The following is a 16,351-nucleotide window of genomic DNA, read 5'->3' on the forward strand; positions in this document are numbered from 1 at the left end:
CCTCACCTGCCCAAAAAACCCTGGAGCACAAAAAACCTCATCCTCACCTGCCCAAAAAACCCTGGAGCACAAAAACCTGCCCAAGGAACCCTGGAGCACCAAATTCCCCTGTCCTCATCTGCCCAAAAAAACCCTGGAGCACAAAAAACCTCATCCTCACCTGCCCAAAAAACCCTGGAGCACAAAAATCTCCTGCCCAAGGAACCCTGGAGCACCAAATCCCCTGTTCTCACCTGCCCAAAAAAACCCTGGAGCACAAAAAAAACCCTATATCCTCACCTGCCCAAAAACCCTGGAGCACCAAATTCCCCATCCTCACCTGCCCAAAAAACCCTGGAGCACAAAAAACCACATCCTCACCTGCCCAAGGAACCCTGGAGCACCAAATCCCCTGTTCTCATCTGCCCAAAAAAACCCTGGAGCACAAAAAACCTGCCCAAAGAACCCTGGAGCACCAAATTCCCCATCCTCACCTGCCCAAGGAACCCTGAGCACAAAAACCTCCCATCTTCACCTGCCCAAAAATCCCTGGGTCACAAAATCCTCTGTCCTCACCTGCCCAAGGAACCCTGGAGAACAAAAAAATCTCATCCTCACCTGAGCAAAAAACCCCTGAGCACAAAAACCTCATCCTCACCTGCCCAAAAAACCCTGGAGCACAAAAAACCTCATCCTCACCTGCCCAAAAAACCCTGGAGCACAAAAACCTCTATCCTCACCTGCCCAAAAAACCCTGGAGCACAAAAAAACTCATCCTCACCTGGGCAAGGAACCCTGGAGCACAAAAATCTCCTGCCCAAGGAACCCTGGAGCACCAAATTCCCCATCCTCACCTGCCCAAAAAACCCTGGAGCACAAAAACCTCATCCTCACCTGCCCAAAAAACCCTGGAGCACAAAAATCTCCTGCCCAAAAAAACCCTGGAGCACAAAAACTTCATCCTCACCTGCCCAAGGAACCCTGGAGCACAAAACACCTCATCCTCACCTGGGCAAAGAACCCCAGAGCACAAAAATTCCCCATCCTCATCAGCCCAAGGAACCCTGGGCAGTTTAAATGCAGAGCAGATGTGGAAAGCATCATCCAACACTCCAGCCATGGAAAAAGGGCATTTTCCCAAGGAAAAGGGGCATTTTTCCCATTGGAAAAAGGGCATTTTCACAAGGAAAAGGGGCATTTTTTCCATGGAAAAAAGGGCATTTTCACAAGGAAAAGGGGCATTTTTCCCATGGAAAAAAGGGCATTTTCACAAGGAAAAGGGGCATTTTCACAAGGAAAAGGGGCATTTTTCCCAATGGAAAAAGGGCATTTTCACAAGGAAAAGGGGCATTTTTCCCCATGGAAAAAAAGGGCATTTTCCCAAGGAAAAGGGGCATTTTTCCCATTGGAAAAAAAGGGCATTTTCACAAGGAAAAGAGCATTTTCCCCCAAGGAAAAGGGAATGCAAAAGCAGCACCCACAAAATCCCAGCCTGCAGAGAAGAGCTGAGCAGCAGCTCCAAGAGGACACAAAGTTCCTCCCCTGTGCCCCCCAAAATCCCCCCCAAATCCAGAGCTGCTCCTTCCCCTCCCAGACGTGTCCCCACCCAGAGGCAGCTGCTCTCCACCTGCCCACGGATTTGCCTGAACTTTGTTTTCCAAGATTTGCTTATCACCCCCATCCCAGATCTCTCCCACCCACGGGAGGGAAAATATCAGAAAAAATAAAATAAATAATAAAAACACATAAAGAAAAAATAAAGGAAAAAAATAAAGGAAAATTAAAGAAAAAATAAAGAAAATTAAAGAAAAATTAAAGAAAAATTAAAGAAAAATTAAAGAAAAATTAAAGAAAAATTAAAGAAAAAATTAAAGAAAAATTAAAGAAAAAATTAAAGGAAAAAATAAAGGAAAAAAATAAAGAAAAAATAAAGGAAAAAATTAAAGAAAAAATAAAGGAAAAAATTAAAGAAAAAAATAAAGAAAAAATAAAGAAAAAATAAAGAAAAAATAAAGAAAAAATAAAGAAAAAATAAAGAAAAAATAAAGAAAAAATAAAGAAAAAATAAAGAAAAAATAAAGAAAAAATAAAGAAAAAATAAAGAAGGGAATGACTCAAGGGAAAACTCAGAAGGAGATCTCCATGTGAGGGACAAATTCTGTCTCAGCCCCATCCCCTGCACCCTTTACTCCTTTAGACCATTCCCAAATCTGATCCTGCCCTTTCCTAAGAAGATCTCCCACCCTGTGTGGGACAAATTCCATCTCAGACCCATCCCCTGCATTTGGAGCGTTCCCAAATCTGATCCTGCTCTTTTCCCAGAAGGAGGAGATCCTGTGTGGGATAAATTCCATCCCAGACCCATCCCCTGCAGCTTTTATTCCTTTAGGGCATTCCCAAATCTGATCCTGCCCTTTCCTCACAAAACAACAGAATCCCTGCACAGCCAGGCCAGGCCAGGCTCCTTCCCAAGGGCAGGGAAAAGCCTGGAGAGCTTTTTAATTTCCAAGTTACTTAAACGTATTTAATTTTAAAGTTCCTGCAAGGACAGCAAAGCCTCCAAGGGAAAAACAGGAATTTCACAGGACCAGGGAATGGTTTGGCTTGGAAGGGACCTTAAGGATCACCCAGTTCCAAACCCCTGCCCGGGAAGGAGGACTGGAAACAAAGCAGAGGGAGGGAGAAGGTGAAAGGGATGGACAGAGGGAAGGATTTGCTGGGAGCCTGAATTTGCTGCTGCCGAACCCTGCAGCCCCCGTGCCAGGCGCTGCCGAATACTAATCAGAGCTGAAAAAACACCGAACAATTAGGAAGGAAAGTCTGCTGGCAGGGTTTCTCCTGGAGACGTCGGGCTGGTTTTGTTTATGAGCGGGAGGAAGTGGGAACCGCTCCTGTTTGTTCTGCGGGAGAAAAGAGAGAGCTCCAGTGTTTTAATTTCTCCGCTGAAAACCCTGGAGATTTGGCCTGAAACGGAGCAGAGAGGCTGATCCAGATTCACCCGCAGCCTTTTGTTACAAGAAAATATTTGAGTCGGGTTTTTTTTTTTCCCCTCCCTCCCCTTCTGCGTGGGCAAAGAAAAGGGGCAGTGGATACAAAGCCGGCATTTTTTTGTTCCCAGAAAATATCAATGAAAAGAGCATTCCAGAGGCCAAGGGCACAGCACAGCTCCCAGGGCACTGGAGGTGTCCTGGCTGAGCCCAGGAAAGGCAAAAATACCACCTCAAAAACTCCTTTTTTTTGTTAGAAAGGCAGGTGAGCAATACTCGGGAAGCCTAAATTGGGTTTTAAACCAGGTTTTTGCCTCCCAAGGACACACATGAGGCTGGGAGGGAATGAGGCCACATAAATTTCATTTACTCGGAGGCGCAACTTGCAGCTCCTCAGATGCAAAATCAACATTTTCCTTCGGTTTTGACACGGGAGGGCCTGAAGCAGCACCTCAGAAAATGAAATAAATCGGGTTTAGTGTGGGCTGTAAGAGCAGGAGGAGCTGGGGAAGGAGCTGGGACAGTTCCTTAAGTTTTCAACCAGGTTTTTGCCTCCCAGGGACGCACACAAGGCTGGGAGAGGATGAGGTCACATAAACTTAATTTACTCAGAGGTGCAACTTGCAGCTCCTCAGATGCAAAATCCCTGGATCAACGTTTGGTTTTCACACAGGAGGGCCTGAAGCAGCACCTCAGAAAATGAAATAAATCGGGTTTAGTGAGGGCTGTAAGAGCAGGAGGAGCTGGGGAAGGAGCTGGGACAGTTCCTTCAGTTTTCAACCAGGTTTTTGCCTCCCAGGGACACACACAAGGCTGGGAGAGGATGAGGTCACTTCATTTGCTCAGAGCTGCAACTTGCAGCTCCTCGGATGCAAAATCCCTGGATCAACGTTTGGTTTTCACACAGGAGGGCCTGAAGCAGCACCTCAGAAAATGAAATAAATCGGGTTTAGTGAGGGCTGTAAGAGCAGGAGGAGCTGGGGAAGGAGCTGGGACAGTTCCTGGGTGAGGAAAAGCAGATCCCAGGACAAATCCCAGCATCCCAGGGCCAGAGGGGACTCCTGGAGTGCAGAGCACTGTGAGAACTGAGCTCAGGCTGTCCCCAAGGCTCTCAGGGCTCTTTCAAAGCTCTTTTTCCCCCCACAGGGAGCAGCCTGGGGATGGACAAAATGTGCCATTCCCGGCTGAAACCTTCCCAAAAACCCGGCTTTTCACAGCAAACCCCAAATGCCTTCACCATGGAAACCCAGCCCCGGGCTGGTATCGCCGCTGGAATTCGCCCTTGGCTGCAGCTCGGGAGGAGCCCGGACAGGGAAACCTTTGAGCTCGGGAAGTGCCAGCCCAGGAGTCTGAGACTGCTCGGGAAGAGCTTCCAAAGCAGGCCCAGACAGGGGGTTATCCCGCAATAATTCACCCTTCCCAAATATGGGTTATCCCGCAATAATTCACCCCCTCCCAAATATGGGTTATCCCGCAATAATTCACCCCTCCCAAATATGGGTTATCCCGCAATAATTCACCCCTCCCAAATATGGGTTATCCCGCAATAATTCACCCCCTCCCAAATATGGGTTATCCCGCAATAATTCACCCCCTCCCAAATATGGGTTATCCCGCAATAATTCACCCCCTCCCAAATATGGGTTATCCCGCAATTAATTCACCCCTCCAAATAGGGATTATCCCACATAATTACCCCTCCCAAAAGGGTTATCCCGCAATAATTCACCCTTCCAATCAGGATTATCCCCAGTAATTCACCCCTCCCAAATATGGGTTATCCCGCGATAATTCACCCCCTCCCAAATATGGGTTATCCCTCAGTAATTCACCTCCTCCAGATTTGGGGTTATCCCGCAGTAATTCAGTAATTCACCCCTGTCAGACACGGAATTATCCCACAGTAATTCACCCCCTCCCAAACACGGGGTTATCCCGAAATAATTCACCCCGTCAATTCACCCCTCCCAGATTTTACCCCACAGTAATTCACCCTTCCAAAACTCGGGGTTATCCTGCATTAATTCAGTAATTCACCCCTTCCCAAACACGGGGTTATCCCGAAATAATTCACCCCTCCAAGACTCGGGGTTACCCCACAGTAATTCAGTAATTCACCCTCTCCCAAACATGGGATTATCCCTAAGTAATTCACCCCCTCCAGACTCGGGATTATCCTGCATTAATTCAGTAATTCACCCCCTCCCAGACTTGGGGTTACCCCACAATAATTCAGTAATTCACCCCTTCCAAAACACGGGGTTATCCCTCAGTAATTCAGTAATTCATCCCCTCCAGACTCGGGGTTATCCCTCAGTAATTCACCCCCTCCCAAACTTGGGGTTACCCCACAGTAATTCACCCCTTCTAAACTCGGGGTTATCGCTCAGTAATTCACCCCTCTCAGAATTATATGGGATTACCCACATAATTCACCCTTCCCGTGTGCAAGCAGAGCCAGCCCAAGCTCCCAATCCCGATCCCTCTTTTTCCCGGGGAGCTGGGGAAGGGAGAGGCAGAGCAGGAGCTTTCCAAGCTTTTCTTTGGGAGAAAGGAGCAGGTTGAGCCATCCCACGAGGAGCTGGAAGTGCTGGGGCCATCCCAAGCAAACCCACCCAGTGTCCTTCTCCACGCTCCCCAAACCCCACATTCCTGGATCAGCCGCACTCCAGATCAAGTTTCAAAGGTTTCCCAAGTGCCACAGGTTTTTGGCTAAAGGCAGATCTGTAAAAGTCACGGATCTGCTCCCTCCTCATCCTCATCCCTCTGCTCTGGGGAACCAAACTGGGCTTCTCCAGAACCCTGAAACACCCAGAGCTGGAAGACACCCACAAGGAGCAAGTCCAGATCTGGAATAACCGCTGGGGTTTGGGGCATCCATGGGCATCCCAGGAGTTGGGAATTGCCCTTCCCGGGGAGCAGCAGCCTCGGGAACCCGCGGTGCAGGAGCAGGAGCAGGGGATGGATGCGGCCGATGAGGCAGCCCCGGGAGCGGGGGATGGAGGCAGTGCCAGGAGCGGGAATGCCGCAGATCGGGAATGCCGCAGATCGGGAATGCCGCGGAGCTCCGCTGCCATCCAGCGGCAGCGGGATGCGGCTCCGGCAGCGCTTCGCTGGAAGCCGCTCTCACCTCCCGGGCGACTCCTGACACAGCCAACACCCCCTGGATGGGTTTTTCCCAATATCCCACCTCGTCCGGAGCGGCCCTGCGGTGTTTAATTGCTGCTCCCAAAGATATGGGTCGCTCCATGGGGTTTTTACATCTTTTTCCAGCTTTTTCAGCTCAGAGAGCAAAGGGCTGGAACACCTCAGCTCCAGAGTTAGGCTGGGAAAGCTGGGAATGTTCAGCCTCCAGGGAGAATTTAAAACCCCTTCCAGAGCCTGAAGAAGCTCCCAGGAGCTGATGAGGAGATTTGGACAAGGGATGGAGTGACAGGACACAGGGAATGGCTTCCCACTGCCAGAGAGCAGGGAGAGATGGGACACTGTGAAGGAATTCTTGGCTGCCCCATGCCTGGAAGTGTCCAAAGGCAAGCTGGACGGGGCTTGGAGCAGCCTGGGATGGTGGAAGGTGTCCCTCTCATGGCAGGGGTGGCACTGGATGGGATTTAAGGTCCGGTCCATCCCATCCCATCCCATTCCAGCGAATCCCGCGCGCCCCCTGCGGGCCCCGCCGGGCACTGCAGGCGCTGCCGCTGCTGCCGCCAGGGGTCAGCGCGAGCCCGGGAGAGAGACCCCGATCCCACTGGAATCCCTCTGGAACCCCGCTTGGATCCCCCTGGAACCCTGCTTGGATCCCGCTTGGATCCCTCTGGAACCCCGCTTGGATCCCCCTGGAACCCCGCTTGGATCCCACTGGGATCCCTCTGGAACCCCGCTTGGATCCCCCTGGAACCCTGCTTGGATCCCACTGGGATCCCTCTGGAACCCCGCTTGGATCCCACTGGGATCCCTCTGGAACCCCGCTTGGATCCCCCTGGAACCCTGCTTGGATCCCGCTTGGATCCCTCTGGAACCCTGCTTGGATCCCCCTGGAACCAACCCTGTATTTCCCACCCGGAACGTGCCCCCAAGCCCCCCTCAGCATCCAGCATCCCATACCTGGGATGTGCTCCCACTTTGGTGGTGCCCAAGCCGTGGGAAATCCCTTCTTCCAAAGGGAACCTGTGGCACTGGGGACATGGGTCAGATCCATGGGAAATCCCTTCCAAAGGTTACAACCTGTGGCAATGGGGGCATGGATCGATAGATGATCCTTGGATCAAGAGCTGCTGCAGCCACTCAGAGCTCCAGGTTTGCATTTTCCTCCTCTGGGAAGAGCAAACAGCAGACCTTCCTGGATTTGTGGCCAACAGCAGCTCATTCCCCACCCGAGAAATCCCATTCCATGAACAGCAGCTCATTCTCCATCCAAGAAATCCCATCCCATCAACAGCAGCTCATTCTCCATCCAAGAAATCCCATTCCATGAACAGCAGCTCATTCTCCATCCAAGAAATCCCATCCCATCCTCCCTCGCCCAGACCAAACCCCCTCAGTCCCCCAGCTGTCCCATGTCACACCCAGGTCACAACACCAGCACAAGTCCCCTCAAAATCCAAAGTCTGGCACCATTTTCTATCAGGAAAATGGATTTTTCAACCCAAAGAGGTTCACAGCAGCCTCCCTTCCAAAGGGAGCCACCAGGGGCCCTCAGGACATTGTCACACATTGTCCCCAGTGACCCTGACAAGGATCCCCCTGCAGCCACCACTGGCTTGGAGAGTGGAAAACCACCAGGATTCCCCTCCTGAGGGAAAGAAAGCAAAACCTGCTGGGAAGCTGCAGCCTTTTTAACCTTCTATCCATTTCTCAGCAATAAAACTCCAGGAAGAGAATTCCTGTTGGGGATTTCAAGCTGGAATGGCACTAAAAAATTCATGTATTGATTAAAGCAGCCAGTCCAGCTGTCAGAACAAACCTGGCTGCTCCCTCATTCCCACCCAGGTTTGGGCAGATTTTTTCCTCCAGACAGTGAAAATGTAATTTCCAAGAAGTCCAACAGGAAGGTGCTTAAAACAGAAACAAAAAAGGAAAAATCCATGTTCTTGACTCACATCAGAGCAGCAGGATTTGTCCTCCAGCAGGGCATGGAACCCTTCCTCCTGCAGAGCCAGCACGCTCAGAGCAGCCCAGAAAAAGAGGGAATGGCAGGCTCAGGCTGCAGGTGCTGCTTGTCCCCATCCGTCCCTCGGAGATTCCCTGTGCCAGAGCCAGTCCCAGCAGGACGATGGAAAAGCAGCCAGAAGCAGTAAATCCACGGGATTTGGGAGGAGCAGGAGGAACGGCCCTGCCATTCCAGCTGCGGACAGAAGGGAGCATCCAAAGCCCAGGCGAGGCCCAGAGGAACCATCGGGGACAATCCAGCCTCGGGAGGGGACAGGTGCCATCCTGCTGTGTGTCCTCACCGGGTGCCATCCTGCTGTGTGTCCTCACTGGGTGCCATCCTGCTGTGTGTCCTCACCGGGTGCCATCCTGCCCAGTGTCCTCACCGGGTGCCACTCCTGCCCCGTGTCCTCACCAGGTGCCATCCTGCCCGGTGTCCTCGCCAAGGGCCATTCCTGTCTGTGTCCTCACTGGGTGCCATCCTGCTGTGTGTCCCATGTCCTCACCGGGTGCCATCCTGCCCGGTGTCCTCACCAAGGGCCACTCCTGTCTGTGTCCTCACCAGGTGCCATCCTGCTGTGTGTCCTCACTGGGTGCCACTCCTGCCCCGTGTCCTCACCGGGTGCCATCCTGCTGTGTGTCCTCACCGGGTGCCATCCTGCCCCGTGTCCTTGCCAAGGGCCACTCCTCTCTGGGTGCCATCCTGCCCCGTGTCCTCACCGGGTGCCATCCTGCCCAGTGTCCTCGCCAAGGGCCACTCCTGTCTGTGTCCTCACCGGGTGCCATCCTGCCCCGTGTCCTCACTGGGTGCCATCCTGCCCCGTGTCCTCACTGGGTGCCACTCCTGCCCCGTGTCCTCACCAGGTGCCATCCTGCCCAGTGTCCTTGCCAAGGGCCACTCCTGCCCCGTGTCCTCACCAGGTGCCATCCTGCCCAGTGTCCTCGCCAAGGGCCACTCCTGCCCCGTGTCCTCACCAGGTGCCACTCCTGCCCAGTGTCCTCACCGGGTGCCATCCTGCCCCGTGTCCTCACCAGGTGCCACTCCTGCCCCGTGTCCTCGCCAAGGGCCACTCCTGTCTGTGTCCTCACCGGGTGCCATCCTGCTGTGTGTCCTCACCGGGTGCCACTCCTGCCCCGTGTCCTCACCGGGTGCCATCCTGCCCCGTGTCCTCACCGGGTGCCATCCTGCCCCGTGTCCTCACCGGGTGCCACTCCTGCCCCGTGTCCTCACCGCTGGCACGAGGGGGTTCCAGCAGCTCCTGGAGCCCACGGGAGCTGTCCCTGCAGGGATTCCAGAACCTGTGGAGAAACAAAGGTCAGGGTGAGGGACAGGAGTGACCTTGGACACTGCAGCACAACCTCATGTCCAGCCCTTGCCCTGCTCGGGGCACCTGAGCACATCCCACAATGCAGAGCTGCAAGAGGTGCCCAAATTCAGCACCCAGGTGGTGCCAAACTCCAGAATCCAGATGGATTTCCCTGCTAATGGACTGGTCCCACTGGCTCCTGGCACATGGGATTCCTGCTTGCATCCACCATAGTCCAGGATTGATTCCTGTTTGGATCCACAAGAACCCAGGATTGATTCCTGTTTGCATCCACCATAGCCTGGGATTGATTCCTGTTTGGGAAAAGAGCCCAGGATTGATTCCTGTTTAGATCCACAAGAGCCCAAGACTGATTCCTGTTTGGATCCACCGTACCCTGGCATTGATTCCTGTTTGCATTCACCATAGCCCAGGGTCGATTCCTGTTTGCATCCACAAGAACCCGGGGGGTTGATTCCTCACAGGAACCACAGCAAACCCCCAGAGGTGACAATTCCCAAGCCGAATTCCCGTGGGGAACAGGAGCTGAGCCCCCTGAGGATCTGAGCAGGGCTGTCCCTTCTCTCTGGTCACAACCCCAGCACAGCAGCTCCTCCCCAAACCGGGAGCAGGGACAGGGGACAAACAGCAGAATTTTTGGGGGTGTTTGGGGTCCTTGCCATGTGCCAGGTCCCTCCAAGGACAGCCACCAGATTTTTGGGGGGCTTTTGGAGTCACTGCTGTGTGTCAGGTCCCCCTGGGGACAGCCAGGAGGGACAGGGGACAGCCAGCAGATTTTTGGGGGGATTTGGAATCTTTGCCATGTGCCAGGGACAGGGGACGGCCAGGAGGGACAGGGGACAGCCAGAAGATGTTTTGGGGGGTTTTGGAGTCCTTGCCATGTGCCAGGTCCCCCCAGGGACAGCCAGCAGATTTTGGGGGGCTTTTGGAGTCATTGCTGTGTGTCAGGTCCCCCTGGGGACAGCCAGCAGGGACAGGGGACAGCCAGCAGATTTTGGGGGGCTTTTGGAGTCCTTGCTGTGTGCCAGGTCCCCCTGGGGACAGCCAGCAGATATTTTGGGGGGATTTTGGAGTCCTTGTCGTGTGTCAGGTCCCTCCAGGAACAGTCACCAGGGACAGGGGACAGCCAGCAGATATTTTGGGGGGGTTTGGAATCTTTGCCATGTGCCAGGGGACAGCCAGCAGGTTTTTGGGGGGGTTTGGAATCTTTGCCATGTGCCAGGGACAGGGGACAGCCAGCAGGTTTTTGGGGGGGTCTGGAGTCCCCCCTCACCCCTCACGTGGCCACCCGGGCTCGCAGCAGCCCCGCTCGGGCTCGTTAGGGCGCCGCTGCCGCCGGCACAAAGTCCGTATTTGTTTCCCCGCAGGGGTGGAAAGAAAGGGGGTTTTGTGTTTTCTTCCTCTGCTCTTTGCAGGCTGCGGGGAGTTTATTTGACACTCCAGCACTCTTTGTGAGCTGAGTGGCCCGGGATAAATGCTACCCTTAAGAGTTACTTGGCGTTAGACAGAGGGACCCTCTTCAGAGGAGAATGGGGGCTTGTTGGGATGGGGCACGGGGAGGGGGGCCCGAGGAGAGCCCTCATAGAAGGGTCTCTGTCCTGGCCTCACAATGGAGCGAATTCTTCAAGATACCGGGAGCTGAAAGGAAGGAAGGAACTTTCCTGCTTTTAAAAAGGATTTTCAGGAACAATTGAAGAAGCCATAAAAAGGGGAGCATTATTCCCCATCCAGGCCGCTGGGCTGGGAAGCTTCTCCCTCCCCCTCCGAGCCCTGGGCTGGGCACATCCCACAGATCCCACAGGGCTGCCAGGAGGGTCAGGGGCACTTTATGGAGGGGCCTGTCCAGCAGGAGATGTCCTGGTCCTTGTCCTCCCTCCCCCGGCCAGGTGTCACTTCCACCTTGTCCTGCCTCCACAGGAAAAAGGGATTGTCCCAGGAACAGGGATTAAACACCCACAATTAAACACCCACCATCCTGCCAGGGCTGCAGGAACCGCTGTCCCCAGGGATCCCTGCGGCCTGAGGGTGGCATTTCCATGGAAAACAGCTGGAGAGGGCCCTGCCAGGCACTTCCAGGTGTGCAGCTCCTCCTTCCCTTCTCACAGGGAGTTTTCTGCACACCTTCAGCCTCACACAGCCCAGGAAGAGGAGCTCAGCTCCAGATGGGGAGCTTCACCTCCAGCCTGGCTCCACCACAAATCCCAACCCCCTTTGGGGTGATGGATTCACCTCCCACTCCCTCCCAGTGGCCACTGGTGGCCGGGTCCCCCCAAGCCGGACCCTCCTGTCCCCATCCCACCCCAGTGCAGCATCTCCAGCCCCTCCCCAGAGCCCCAAATGGAGCCCCAGAGGATCCCTCCTTCCCTCTTCCCCTCCAGTTGCTCAGGAAATGCTGGAACAAGAACCAAACTAAGCCCAGGGAAGAGCTGGCTGTGAGGAAGCCTCCTGGAGCTCATCCCACCCCACCAGCAGGGAAGGGAGCTGCTCTCCAGGCTCTGGAATTCCTGCAGTGCCAGCCTCGGGAACAGGCACCTGCCTCTTGGTGTCACTGGCAGCCCAGGTGCCAGCGCTGGCAGCAGCTCCTGTCCCTCCAGGGCCACCTTCCCTGGTGCTGGGGCAGTGCCAGCCCCGGGTTTGTGTGCAGGGAACGAGGATGGGCAGGGAGAGCATCACAGGAACCCCCTGAGCTGCCACCCCACAGCTCCCAAAGCGCCCCTGGCTGCACCTCAGAGTTCACAGAATCACAAAATCACCAAGCTGGAAGAGACTTAAAGATCATCGAGTCCAACCCAGCCCCAGTCTGTGTTTTTAAACCCACCCAGGGATGGTGACTCCACCACCTCCCCAGACCACTCCAGAACTTTAACACCCCTTCTGTAAAAAACTTCTTCCTAATATCCAAACCTCCTGTCTGCCAGCGGGATCTCACACCCCAAAAACCATCTTTTCTCCTACAACCTTAGGAAAAACTTCCAAAACCCCTCATGCTTTGGCCTGAGAGCGCAGCGTAAAGAAGCAGAAGCAGCTCCAGAGACAGCAGCGACACCACAGCCACCCCAGACTGGGGACAAAGTGACACTGGGGTCCCAGAGCAGCTTCTACACCCAACCCTGAGCAGGACCAGTTCCAGGAGCCCACAGGATCCAAGAGATCCAGGTCAAGGAGACCCAGGAGCCCAGCAGGATCCAGGAGCCCAGGTCCAGGGGACCCAGGGAGATTCAGGAGCCCAGCTCCAGGAGGATCCAGGAGATCCAGGAGCCCAAGCCCAGATCCAGGAGATCCAGGAGCCCAGGGCAGACCCTCCAAGCCAGCCTGAAGCTCCTGCAGAGCACAGAACCCCTCAGGCCCCGCTAATCCAGGCTGCCTTAGGCTGAGCTTAACCCAGCAGAGCCCTCCGGAGCTTTTCCTGCAGCTCTGATCCCCTGCCAGGGAATAAAAGCAGGAATAAAACCTGAGGAATCAGTTTAGGAACAACCCAAGCAAACGACGTTTGCTCCCCATACAAAACCCATTCCGAGATTGATTTTTTTTTATTTCTTTTAACTCAGGAAAGCTGCACAACCACCCAGGGATCAAACATATTTATTTAAAGGCTTAAGTTTTAGCCCTCAAAAAAAAAAAAAAAACCATCAGCGGCTTGGCAGGAGGAGCAGCCAATTGAATGGGGAAAATGTTCTTTTCTGAGGGCACGGCAGCGGCACGGCCCGGGCGAGGCCTTCGCACCTCATCAGCCCCGCCGGAGATCGCACCCAGGAGGGGCCCGAGGTGACAGCGAGCCCCTGCCAGGCCAGCAAAGCTCTGACTGCAATTCCTGTGCTGCCAAAGATGGGGGGAAACACAAAAAAATGGGGAAAAGGGAAGCCTTGGAGCGCTAAAATCAAACAGAGGCGCAGAGTCCCCAAGGAGTCGTGAGGGGACAAACCCCAATCCTGCGCTGAGAGATTCCCTCAGAAAGGAGCAGCATTTATTAAATAATAAAAGCCTTTCCATGCCGTGTTTACACCAACACAGGGCACTTTTTTGCCTCCTCATTTCAGCTTTAAACCCATCTTTGGTGGTGGAAGCAGCCCGGCTGAACAAGGCCAGGCTTTGTAAAGCGGCTCCAGCTCTGGGCACTGGCAGAGCCCAGGGCTCTCCTCGGCCTCTCTTTTGTTGCTTTTATTTTCTGTTCAAAGTTCAAACAACCCCCAAACCCCCCAGGAAGCTGCATTGTGTTCCTGGCATGATCCCCCTGCTGTCTGCGGGGCGGGTGTGGCGCTAAACTTCTGATCTCTGAAAATTTAAGGATCATTCCTTATCCAGGAGAATTCCCAGATGGAGGAGCTTGAGTCCAAAACCGTCCTGCCACAAACCACCAGGGAGAAGGGATGCTGCTGGATCGAACAGATTTAAACCAGGCAGGAGGGGAATGGAAAAAGCTCAGCCTTGGAAGAGCCAGGTCAGAGCTGGAGGCTTCCAGATGTCACAGGCAGAGCGATCGTGAAAAAGCCAGGTCCAAACATTCCCCAAGCCCTCCCAAAAAAAGCCAGGTCCAAACATTCCCCAAGCCCTCTCTGCACCTGTAACCCAGAGCCCAGCTCAGCCAGGCGCAGGTGAGGTGACACCTGAGCTTAGACCCCAAACCCTCCCAAAATCCCAACATTTAACACTGAGCTGTCCCCCAAACACTGCAGGTGACACTGCTCTGCTCATGTGGCCATTCAATGTCCCAGGCTGCTGGGACACTCCTCATTTTCCAGCCCTTCAGGGCTGAACACACCTTCCTAAGGATATTCCTCATTTTCCAGCCCTTCGGGCTAAAATCCAGCAGGTCCCAGCCATTCCAGAGGGATCTGGAGAATCCTTCAGCCAAGGGGAGCAGCCCCAGCTCAGCAGCTCCAAACCAGGTCCTGCCAACAGCCCAGAGAGTGGGATGAGCCCATCTGGGATCTTTTGCCTCTCTCAGCAGGCAGGAGGATCCTGCTGGAATCCACAGCCACGAATCCCTGGCTCAGCAGAGTGAGCAGGGACACTCCTGCTCCCAAATCCCTTGGGTAGGAGAAACACCTGCAGCTCCTGAGACCAGCACCTGAGCCTGCTTACCCTGCCCAGGTCAGCCTTCCCAAAAATCTCTTTTTCCTCAGGAGACGCCACACAGGTGTCACCACTCCTGCCCACAGGGGGATTTTGCCTCCTCATGACCCCAGAAGAAATGGGATTTGGGGTTCACTTCACACAGCTGGGAGCCTCTTCCCAAAGGATTGATATTCCCAGAGCCAGAGTGACCCCACAGCCTCAAACAGGGCAATCACTGCCACATCAAATGGAGTTTGAGGGGTGCCATATCTCCCAAAACTTTGACTTAGGACACCTGAACATGGAAAGCACCTAGTAAGCTTAAAAAAACCCTCAAATTTTGATAGAGCTAGTTTTGCAGCAAAGCCTCAGAAAATGAGAGCACAAATTGATTGTCCCCATATCAGAGCTCCAACTCCCCTCACACGGCAGATCCCACACCTGGGGGTGATGCCTTCAATTTCAGCGTTCATATTTAAAGGGTTGAGGCGAACCAGGAAGATTTCTGCCCCTCAGCTCTACAGGGAAATGAGAAATTCGCCATGCTGACAGCATCGCCTGCCTGCCAGCAGAGAGGGCCGCTGTCCCTGCGAGCCCTGCTCGTTTCCCAGCCGGGATCTCCCCCCACAGCCCCAAACGCAGCCTCTTCCCAAGGGCTGAGTCACCAACGCTCTGCCCCCACCTCCCTCCCGCGGCTGCTGCGCCCGTGATTATTAAAAGATGTCTCAATTAGCATGAGCTGAGCAACTCCCGCAGCCTCCAAAGCCTTGCGAGGAAATTCCGAGCAACACCAACAATGTCCGGGCAATAAAACCTCCTCTTGTTGCTATCGGGGTAACCTCAAACATCCTTTCCCCTTCCAAAGCAGCAGCCCCGGCTCTCCGGAGGGATCCCGGGCTGGAGCTGCCCGGGACACTCCATGGAGCGGAGCAGCCAGCGCTAATTTCTGTCTGTGCCGTCGGCTGCAGGTCTAGACTGGTGTGGTCTTTTTGTTGCAGCCAGCTAAAGAAGGGAGTCATTCATATTTTTTTTTTTTTCTTCCGGGATTCACACAAAAGTGCTCTTGTGCATCCCCGACCCCGCGACGGGGCTGGGACGGGCTCCGAGGGGCTGCGGGCACTGCCCAGAGCCCCGCCCGAGCACCTGCCCCGGGGCGAGACTTTGGGGAAAGAATTCCCACGGCAAGGGAGGGAAAATCCGTGTGCGAGTCCCTAAAAATAAACCAAAAAAAAAACCTAAAAAAAATAAAACCGCGAACGGAGAAGGAAAACAGCGGCCACACGCTTTTCCTTGGGGAGAGAGAAGGGGAAAACTCCACCAGGAGCATCCCGAGCCCCGGGCAGGGGAAGGGACACAAAGGGGATGATGGCACAGCGGGGGAAGCGACAGCGGGTGCGGGCACCGAGGGGACCCGCAGTGCCCGGCACAGCCCCCGGTACCGGGCAGCGAGTGCGGGGGTACAGGAGCCCCGTGCTGAGCCCCGAACCGAGCACGGCACCCACCTCCACATCCGCATCCTCCTCATCCTCCGTCCGCAGAGCCTCAGCCCGCTCCGAGGGTCCGGGAATATCCCCGGGAGCGCCGGGATCGGGAGCGGCTCCACCGCAGCCAGGGATGGATGCTCCGACTGCGGCTGCCGGGCCATTCCCCCTTTTATGGCCCCGCGGGGCGGCGCGGCTTCACGGGACTTGTAGTTCCTCCCCCCGGCCTGGAGCCGCCTCCCTCGGCCCTTCTGTCCCTCCCTCTTTCTCTCCGTCCTTCTGTCCGTCCGTCCGTCCGCGGGCGGTTCGGGAGGAACCGAAGGTCGGGGCTGTCCCGCTCCTCACCGGGACCCCGCCGCCCTCCAGGGTGCAGGGC

The 16,351-nt window shown here is 54.6% G+C and overlaps 1 long non-coding RNA gene across 1 annotated transcript in view; it reads right to left on the reverse strand.

The window, feature by feature from the left end:
* The window catches only part of LOC135455346 (uncharacterized), a 36,411-nt gene extending 20,288 nt beyond the window's left edge, over positions 1-16,123 (reverse strand). The window contains exons 1-2 of the long non-coding RNA XR_010442309.1: positions 15,997-16,123; positions 8,063-9,410 (exon numbers count right to left, since the gene is read on the reverse strand). This is a non-coding gene — a long non-coding RNA (uncharacterized LOC135455346). The remainder of the gene's footprint in view (positions 1-8,062; positions 9,411-15,996) is intronic.
* Positions 16,124-16,351: the final 228 nt, after the last annotated feature.

This window comes from Zonotrichia leucophrys, chromosome 18 (assembly GCF_028769735.1).
Source record: "Zonotrichia leucophrys gambelii isolate GWCS_2022_RI chromosome 18, RI_Zleu_2.0, whole genome shotgun sequence".
NCBI classification, from domain to species: Eukaryota; Metazoa; Chordata; class Aves; order Passeriformes; family Passerellidae; genus Zonotrichia; species Zonotrichia leucophrys.